Here is a 10,668-nt window from a genome sequence, read left to right as displayed (position 1 = left end):
GGAAGTGTGGAAGCTGAAATGCCAAGATTAGTTGAGGAAGGTGGGATGATAGCTGGAGGCTAGGAGTTCAAGACCAGCCTGGACATGACAAGACCCCAGTCTAAAAATACAGTAAAAATAAAAGAGAAAAAGGCAGCCTGGGCCTGTGAAGCCTGTAGGTGCCTGCGTCCCCGAGCTCCCCCCGCATCTTTCAGCTCCCCAGCATTTCCCAGCTCCCCACGCAGCCTGCTCTGCAGTGGTCCGCTCTGGTTGCCCCCTGTGGATTCAGGTTCCAGACAGAAGGCTGACTGTTCTCTGCCCTTTGTTGTGGCCCCCACAGGCCCCAATTACTGCGACAACCACCAGAGCAGCCTTGGCGCTATGGAGAAGCCCCAGGCCCCTCAGCTGTACTTGAGGCTGGTTCTGGAGGTGCTACACAAGGTTGTGGCAGCACTGTGTCAAAGTATGGGAGCAGATTCTAATTCTTTTTTTTGTTATTAGATTTTTTTTTATTGTATTTTAGGTTTTGGGGTACATGTGAAGAACATGCAAGATTGTTGCATAGGTACACATGGTTTTCCATGGGAATGGGTGATATGGGCAGCTATGTTTGGATTTTTTGCTGTTGTCTTTTTTTTGTGGAGAGGCATTAGATCGGTTAGGAGTTGGCTTTATGTGAGAAGAGAGAAAAAGCTTGCTGAAACACTGTCTAGACTAATTGAGGAAAAATGTCAACTACTTGAAAAACTGAGCGTTATTCAAAGACTATGAAGGCCATGAAGTAGAGTCATCTTTAAAGGATGCCAGCTTGAGAAGGAGGCAACAGAAGCACAAAGCTTGGAGGCAACCTGTGAAAAGCTGAACAGGTTCGAAGTGGAACTTGAGGAAGAAATACTATGTCTAGGAAAAGAGTTAAAAGAAGAGAAATTGAAACAGTCTGAACAAAATGAACTGATGGCGGATATTTCAAAAAGGATACAGTCTCTAGAGGATGAGTCAAAATCCCTCAAATCACAAGTAGTTTTGCAGCCAGAATGTCCTTCAAGACTTTATTTCCAATGAATGAAGAACCAATGAAGATAGCAATAAAAGATGCTTTGGATGAAAATTCTCAACTTCAGGAAACCCAGAAACAGCTTTTGCAAGAAGCTGAAGTATGGAAAGAACAAGTGAGTGAACTTAATAAACAGAAAATAACACTGGGGCCGGGCGCGGTGGCTCAAGCCTGTAATCCCAGCACTTTGGGAGGCCGAGGTGGGTGGATCACGAGGTCAAGAGATCGACACCATCCTGGTCAACACGGTGAAACCCCATCTCTACTAATACAAAAAATTAGCTGTGCATGGTGGTGCGTGCCTGTAATCCCAGCTACCCAGGAGGCTGAGGCAGGAGAATTTGCCTGAACCCAGGAGGTGGAGGTTGCAGTGAGCCGAGATCGCGCCATTGCACTCCAGCCTGGGTAACGAGAGCGAAACTCCGTCTCAAAAAAAAAAAAAAAAGAAAAAAAGAAAATAACATTGGAAGACTCCAAAGTGCACACAGAACAAGTTCTAAATGATAAAGACAATCACATCAAGACTCTGACAGAATGCTTGTTAAAGATGAAAAACTGGGCTGCTATGCTTGGACAAGACAGAACGGATGATGATAACTTGGGGTTAGAAATGAACAGTGAATCAGAAAATGGTGAATATTTAGATCATCCTCCAAACATAGCTTTGAAGAAACTGATTCATCCTGCTAAGTTCAATGCTTCTTTCAAAAGCTTAGAAGGAGAAATAACCCAAATTTATATTCAGTTATCTGAAGTTGATAAAATGAAGAACTTACAGAACATATTAAAAATCTTGAGACTGAACAAGTATCTATGCAGTCAGAAAACACACATTTTGAAAGTGAGAATCAGAAGCTTCAACAGAAACTTAAAGTAATGACTGAATTATATCAAGAAAATGAAATGAAACTCTACCAGAAATTAACAACAGAGGAAAATTGCCGGTTAGAGACAGAAGAGAAACTTTCTAAACTAGACAAAAGCATCAGCCATGTCACTGCAAATCTGGAGACCTATAGAAAGCGAGCCAAAGATCTTGAAGAAGAATTGGAGAGAACAATGTGTTATTATCAAAAGCGCACTATTTCCTATGAGAGAAAAGCACATAATAATTGGCTTGCAGTTCAAACTGCTGAAAGAAATCTCAGTGTTTATGGAAAGAAAATGCTTGCAACAGACAAAAATTAACTGAACTAGAGTTTAAATTTGAACTTTTAGAAAAAAATCTGTATGCACTGGATGTTCCAAATACATCATTTGTCAGAGAACCTTCCTCATATGGTCCTTCACCATTGGGTCGGCCTTCTTCTGAAATGAGAGCTTTTCTGTCTCCTCCAACTTCATTGGAGGGTCCACCCAGATTCTCACCTTTGTTTCCAAGGAGAGGAGGGAGAGGCTTAAGAGGCCCAGGGAATCCTCTAGACCATCAGATTAACAATGAAAGAGGAGACTCAAGCTCTGATATGTTAACCAATTCTCACAGGAGTCCTTCTGACACTGGGACCCTGTCACCTCTGTGGGAAAAAGGGAGCTTCTGGAGATGATTTTCCACCAACGGTTTTCCCAAGTCCACCACATGCTCCATTTGCAAGTATGCTTGTTTTTTAAATTTGTTTTTAAAGCTCAATATGTGTTTTATTAATCAGAGATATTAATTTTACTATCTGTTCATGTAGTAACACAGTGGAGGAAAAAATGTTCTAGCATTCTGTGAGTGTACCATTACTTTTCTGAATTGGGAAGGCAGGAAGCCATAAGTGGAATGTAATGAGGTTTCAAATTGATTCATCTTAATAATCCAAAATTATTTCTGTATTTTGGTAGTCAAGAAAATAATTGACTTTTTGCAGGTCTTATAAAACTAAAATTATCTGTATTTTATTTGGTAGCAACTTTTTATTCTGGCAGTTAGTTAAAATAATTAAAATTTATATTCTAGCATTAAAATTACTGCCTACGATATTTTTAAAAGTATTTTTCATAAGTAGTTCTGATGTGAACCTACTTATTTAAAATTTAAAATGTATGTATTACATTTGACCTAATTGTCGGATTTATTGAATTCTTTTAAAGCTTCACATAAGAAAAAGGAATAATATATTGCTTTTATATTCATTTTACCATTTTGAACTATAGGGTTCTGCAGAATAAATATGTGGTTAACGACTAGGCTTTGCCTATCAATGTCTCATCTAGTCATTCCTTCCCTTGTTTCTCCTCTCTTTTTAAAGTTTAAAGACAATTAAAATGAATTTTGTTTGGGGGAATTTTAAGGTGGTCTTTGATATAACTGGAAATGTTTTAGTGTAATATCAAAGCAGAATTGGGAATCACTGATATGAATTTTAAGTTTGGTGAAAATTATATTACATGAAAATGTTCTTTGAGAAGGACTCTGATAATGAAAGAAAAAATATTATTTTTATGGTATGTTCTATATATTTTGAAATAATTCTTCTTTTTTAAAAGAGGTGTTAAGATAGGACAAAAATTACTTTAAAAATTAATGATATTTCCTTTAATCATCTGTATTTGAAGAGGTACATTTTTCTCAATGTTGTAAAAATTAGTTTGTTAGATCAAGTAATATTCTGGTGTAAATTTTCAAATAAAAGAATAGGTAATGGAAGCTAAAACTTAATGATTTATTAGGGTACAGTACAGGTTCTCAACGTTATAAAATGTCTTTTACCAATCTCTTTGAACAGTGAGAAATGTGTATCCACTGAGAAGTTTTCCTCCTTACCTTCCCCCAAGACCTGGCTTTTTCCTCCCACCTCCGCTCCAGAAGTGAGTTCCTTCAGGGTTGATTCTGCCTTCAAATGAGCCTGCTACTGAACATCCAGAACCCCAGCAAGAAACTTTTTTTTGCTCTCTTCAAAAATAATTTTGACTGATCTCATTTTTAATTTAAAGTAACTGCTGTTACTGTATAACTGCTACTTATATTTACTTTACTTATACTTTTGCTAAAATGGAAGCTTAATGGCATTATAATTCCAGGCTAGTATTTTGTAAATAAAGATGATTTAAATATGAATCTTATGATTAAATTATTTCCATTTTATTTTATTCTAGATAGTATAACTATTTTAATTTGATTAATCCATTATTATATAAACAACAGGAGTTTTATATATGTAATTTTGCAGGTAGGGAGGCTTTTAATTATAAAGGCTGTGTCTTTATGCCAAGAACTGTATTTACTGTGGTTGTTAACAAATGTGAAAGTAACTTTATGCTGAATTAAATAAATTTTAGTTGATTTAAAGACTTGTTTGGCATCGATAATAAAATCAGCTAGTTTTTCTATAAAAAAAACTCATAGCATACGTAATGTGAACCCTAATGTGAACTATGAGTTTAGTTGATAATAACGTAACACTATTGGCTCATCAATTGTAATAGACATGCCACACTAATGCAGGATGTTAATAATAGGGGAAACTGTGTATGTGAGTAGGGCAGGAAAAGGGTATATTGGAACTCTATACTTTCTGTTCAATTTTTCCCTGCTTTAATTACACCAATAAAAGCTATGTATTTTGTGTTAAAGTTTCAGTTTGTCACATGGTCAAAATTCACTGTTTCAAAAAGCTAGAAGAAACTTGTTAGCATATACAATTGATTGGGAAGACTGGTAAAAACTGAGCTAGGAAACAGTTTTGTGGAGAAATAAGTTTATAAATAATTTTATAAACTAAACAGTTTGTCTTGTAGGTAATTTCTGTTGGTTTCAATTCCAACTGGGTGTCAGTTACTCTTGGCCATACAGTAAGAGGAACGCCAACACTGCTTGTTTGGGGGAATTTTAAGGTGGTCTTTGATATAACTGGAAATATTTTAGTGTAATATCAAAGCAGAATTGGGAATCACTGATATGAATTTTAAGTTTGGTGAAAATTATATTACATGAAAATGTTCTTTGAGAAGGACTCTGATAATGAAAGAAAAAATATTATTTTTATGGTATGTTCTATATATTTTGAAATAATTCTTCTTTTTTAAAAGAGGTGTTAAGATAGGACAAGATTTACAGAGTACCAATTGTATATCAGGCACTATTCTAAGTGATGAAGGTATAGTAGTGAAGAAAAAGAAAAGAAAATAGAAGAGGAAAAAAGTAAAGTTTTTGCTCTGAAGGCACATACATTCTAATGGCAAGAAACCACAAAAAATAGTTCAAATATATAGCAGATGAGAGGCTGATTGATAAATGGTAAAAACAATGAAGCAAGTAAAAGGAATAACATTATCATTAGCTTACTATGTACTGGCCACTGTTTTAAGTGCTTGTCATATATCAATTCAATTAATCCTTACAATAACCCTAATGACACAATACTTATTCCCACTTCATTGGTGGTAAAACTGAGGCACAGAGAGGGCACCAAGTCACACAGCTAGAAAACAATGTGAAGACAGACTGTCTGGCAGCAGAACACATCCTCTTAATCATATATTGTGCCAGCTCTTTGTACAGAAAGGGAATAACAAGGACTTAGAAGTTTTGATCTGATAATCAGGGAAGGCCCCATTGATAAAGTGACATTGATTAAAACCTTGAAGGAAGTGAGGGGAGAAAGTCACATGAATGTCTGGGAAGAGCTTCCAGGGAGAAACAACAGTAAGTGCAAAGGCGCCGAGGAGGGAGAGCTTCCTGTAGTTGATGCTTGAGGTCAGTGGGCTGGAAGGTGGTGAGCCAGAGGGTCAGTAGGCAATGTGGTCCCAGAGGCACAGAAGGTGTGATGAGAGTGGTGGGGTAGTGGGGCCTCATGAGCCATGGCAAGGCTTTGACTTCAATTGAGCATGGAGATGGAAGGCCACTGGAGGGTTCTGAGCCAAGAAATGACATGATCTGATTTATGTTTTAAGACGTATTGTTCCTAAGAACACACTGCAGGGACAGCAAAGGTAGAAGCAAGAACAGCAGCTAGAAAACGACTGCAGCAATTCAGATGAGAGGTTCCTGTTGGTGGCTCGGATCAGGGTGGGAGCAATGGAGGTAGTGATTGGACCCTAGCTATGTATGTATGTGTGAGTACACATGTAGTAAATATGTATATTTACATATGTAAAACATATATTGCTATATATATATTCTGAGCATAAAATGTATATTATTATACCTGTTAGTATACATTACATATACGAATAAGTTTAATTTAGAGAATGAAATGCACAGATATTTATTGCACAGTTTGATGTGTTCTGACAAATGCATACACCTATGTAACATAGCCCTAACTAGATAGCAACATTTCTATTACCCTGTGTATATTTTTGATATAAATGCTAACAGAACTTGATATAGCATTTGGGAGAAAGGACGAACTCAAGACTATGGTTGGTCTAAGCCATAGGAGATGGTGGGGCCACTTACTGAGGCAACTAGCTGCCCACTCTCAACTTCTGAGCATGACAGCATTTCCTTCATCCACCAAAGGAAGGAAACAGGAGGAACTATAAAAGTAGCATCTCAGTGAGTCATTACTCTGCCATCCTTTACACTGAAACTTGATGAAATACAGCCAGCCCTTGATATCTGTGGGTGCCCCATTGGTGGATTCAAACAACCATGAATAAAAAATATTTGAAAAAAATTGTGTCTGTGACTAAACATGTACAGACTTTTTCTTGTCATTGTTCCCTAAATAATACAACAAAGATTTACATAGCATTTATATTGTATTAGCCATTATAAGTAATGTAGTCATGATATAAAGTATACAGGAGGATATTCCTAGGTTATAGGCAAATATGATGCCATTTTATATCAGGGACTTGAGCACCTCTGGATTTTTATATCTGTGGGAGGTCCTAGAAGCAATTCCCCATGGATACCAAGTGACACTGTGCCTGGATCTTGTAAATAAAAACTGAATGTAATGGCAGAATACTCAAGGAAGATTACCACATCATCAAGTACTCCTGTAGCATTTGTTGTCTCCCCCACACACCCATTTTCTCTCAGCCTCTGTTACCAAGTACATTTGGAACCATTGGTTATCTCTAATGTTATACTTGGCTAAGGAAAAAGTATGTCCCTTGCAAGCAGGCTCACTTAACTAGATCCTTGGAGTGTTGTCTCTACTAGATCAAGCTTTTTGAGGACTAAGAATCCACTCTTAAAATTTTTACACCAGGTCTATGCCAATGAAAAGAGCAAAACTCTGTAAAATATCTTGAAGAGATTTATTCTGAACCAATATGAGTGACCAATAGCCTGTCACACAGCCCTCAGGAGATCTTAAGAACATGTGCCCAAGGTGGTCAGGCCACAACTTGCTTTTGTACATTTTAGGAAGACATCAGACATCAATCAATACATGTAAGATTGATGTGTTGATGTGTCTACGTTGGTTCAGTCCGGAAAAGTGGCACAAGTGGGGTGGTTAGCTCCAGATCATAGGTAGAGTCAACGAATTTCTGATTGGCAATTGGTTGAAAGAGTTGTCATTACATAAATACTTAGAATCAATAAAAAGGAATGTCTGGGTTAAGATGAGGGGTTGTGGAGACCAAGATTTTATCATGCAAATGAAGCATCCAGGTAGGATGATTCAGAAAATAGTTTGTTAATTTTTCTTATCAGACTTTAAAATAGTCTGTTTTAACAGTAATTCCAAAAAGGAGGAGGGAATAATGAGTCATGTCTGGCTCCCCCTTCCCATCATGGCCTGAACTAGTTTTTTGGGTTAACTTTGGAATGCCCTTGGCTAAGAGGAGGGGTCCATTAAGGTGGTTGGAATTTTATTTTTGGTTTACACTTACCATGGTGATCATGAAATAAATAATAAATAACTGTTTATACCCATCAAAACAAAAATATTCCTTAGTCATTATCAAACATGCTTTGGAGTACTGCATAGGAAAGAATGGAATATTAATGAACTTGTTTGACTCTGACTCTTTCATGTCTTACAACATCAACTTAGATTTTGTTTTCATTTCAATAAATGTTCTGAAAATCTATAACTTTCAGGAGAGAAATATGAGGGAGGCAGAGAAGCAGGTGAGAGTAAATGTGTTTACTCTCTGGAGAGAGTACTTTTGTCAATTCAGATATTGGCATTCACGTGTAATACCCTGGGCTTCTTTTCTTCAGAGAGGTCAAATGCCAGAACCATCAGGTCACTAGATGGAAGTTGGAAGGTATGGGCTCCTTTCTTGGCTATGCAGCTCCTTGGGAGTTTCTGTTTTCCTCTAGGATTTTCTCCAACAGAAAACCAGGCATGGAAATCAGGAAGAGTCTAATTGCAGCTTATGAAGGGGTTTTGATCTTCAGCACTGAAATTATTCAGATCCAAGAGAACCTCTCAAGCCACCTAATTTCTTCTAGAGAGATGGGGTCCCAGGCCTTCCTCTGCTCAGGTACAATCAATAGCTCATGCTATTCCACCCCACTACAGGCTTAAAGAGCTATAAATTATGATGATGATAATGTCATAATAAATTATGATGGTGATTGATAATGTATATTAACTAACCAACCCTAAATTCTGTTTTCTGAAAGGATAAGCTGTTTTATTAATAGGTTACTAATATTTTAGAATACATTTGAGGAGAGAAAAAATTTGACTCATTTAATAAAAAGAGAGAAAATCTTCCATTCTATCTGATCTCTTAGGATGGTGGGGAAATAGGGGTTGTATTTCAGGGTCCAGAAGCCTAAGAGGGTATATACCAGTCACATTAGCACATGATGTGCTTGGGGAACAGGGAGCGGGGTGAGTTTTGAAGTACAGGTGGATCCAGATGCCATGGCTCACACCTGTAAACCTAGCACTTTCAGAGGCTGAGGCAGGAGGATTGCTTAAGCCCAGGAATTCTAGACCAGCCAGGGGAACATAGTGAGACCTTGTCACTACTAAAACAAACAAAAAATTAGCTGAGTGTGGTGGCACACATCTATAGTCCCAGCTACTCAGGAGGCTGAGGTGGGAGTCTGGGAGGTTAAGGCTGCAGTGAACTGTGATTGCACCACTGCACTTCAGCCTGGGTGACAGAGTGAGATCCTGTCTCAAGAAAAAAAAAAGTACATGTGGAGCATACAAGTACCACTAATGCCAGTGGGCTGCAGAGAGAGAGGCTTGGCAGATGCCTTGACATCCCAAAAACTGGGAAAGGCCCAGAGTAGAAAAGGAAGAAAGTAGAAAAGGTGCTTCAGGAACCAGCACCTCTGACAGCATCCCTGGACAACATCAGAATGACCTGCCAGAAAAGTCAGCTGCAAACTCTCAGAAAAAACATTCAATTCAAAGCACTGGAGAGCTGAGAATATCAAAACTGCACAACTAAACAAACAAAGCTTATGTGGAAAATGAGGGATATGCAAGAATGGTGTAACTAAAGCAAGGTTTCAAACACAAGGTGTAGTGTGAAAACATACTACAGATCAACAAATTACTTTTAAAACCCTCAGAACTAGAATGTTAGACATGTTACAGGTCATGGACTTGAGAAGGAAAGGAGTGGTCTCCTTGTTCAAGGTGCTGCTGTCATATGTACTTTCATTTACCTAACACTTTTTGGTTTAACAACTCGTAAAACAAATGAGAGAGAGAGCACACAAAAGAGAGAGTAAGAGAGAGAGCAAGATAGAGAGTCAGAGAAATTACAAGCACAATGTTTACTGCAGAACCAATACCATGGCACTCTGTTGGGTCTGGAACAAAGGAATAAAATTCAACTACTTTATGGAAATTGGTTCAGTTTATAGACAATTCCAAAATAAGTATAGCTAAAAAGCACAAAATAAATACAGCTTGATTTCTGAGGCTAATGTTGGTTAGGTTCAACTACGATTGATGTGATGGGTTTAATTATGTCCTTCTCAAATTTATATGTTGAAATCCTAAGCCCCAAGACCTCAGCGTGTGACCTGATTTGGATATAGGGTCTTCATAGAATCAATTTAAACAAGATCATTTGGATGGGCCCTAATCCAGTATGACTGGAATCCTTATAAAAAGGGGAAATTTGGGCACAGAGATATGTTTTAAGGAACGATGATGTGAAGACAAAAGAAGACAGCCATCTACAAGCCAAGGAGAGAAGCCTGGAACAGATCCTTCCCTCCTGGCCCTCAGAAGGACCCAACCTTGCCAACACTTTCAGTATCCAGAACTTTTCAAAGTGCAGGTGGCCTGAAAAACCCAGCTACAGCACTGTATAGGCAACAATCTGCTGGCCACAATATATTCTTTTCAGTGACAACATTCAACCAACTGCTTTTCATGCCCCAGTAATGAAATTCAATTAGATACAGCATATTTGGCAATTCCAGTATCATAACAAACATTTACAGAGTGATTACTTGCTCCCAGATTTAAATTCTGTTACTGAGAGATCTGGCAATGACCTCCAGAGAGTGTCCATTAGAGTTGGAAATTACAAAGGAATTGTGCATGTGTGGTTATTTTTCATACTTTCCTATATTCCCCATCTTGCCACTAGTAAAATGTAGGCACTTCCACAAACATAAAAAAAAGAAAAATAACTGAACTCGTATTTAACGTGGAGTTAAAAACAAGAAACAAAACTGTCTCTAAGTCAAAGACAAAAGTATAAGTAATTAGTAAAATCATAGCAATATTTATTCAGTGTTTGTTTGTTCAGCGAGAGGTTCATGT

At 37.7% G+C, this 10,668-nt stretch overlaps 1 protein-coding gene and 1 pseudogene across 1 annotated transcript in view; both read left to right on the top strand.

Annotated features, from left to right (window-relative positions):
• The first annotated feature begins 348 nt into the window (after positions 1-348).
• Positions 349-2,595, top strand: LOC105720573 (melanoma inhibitory activity protein 2-like; annotated as a pseudogene).
• The window catches only part of LOC135275329 (uncharacterized protein C12orf71-like), a 26,285-nt gene continuing 18,184 nt past the window's right edge, over positions 2,568-10,668 (top strand). The window contains exon 1 of the mRNA XM_064376798.1: positions 2,568-2,624. The gene's annotated coding sequence lies outside the window, so the exon portion shown is untranslated. The remainder of the gene's footprint in view (positions 2,625-10,668) is intronic.

Source organism: Aotus nancymaae, unplaced genomic scaffold, assembly GCF_030222135.1.
Source record: "Aotus nancymaae isolate 86718 unplaced genomic scaffold, 86718_ANA_hifiasm-v0.15.2.pri h1tg000016l, whole genome shotgun sequence".
NCBI lineage: Eukaryota > Metazoa > Chordata > Mammalia > Primates > Aotidae > Aotus > Aotus nancymaae.
Note: the sequence above shows the minus strand (reverse complement) of the source record. Positions and strands in the feature narration are given on the sequence as shown.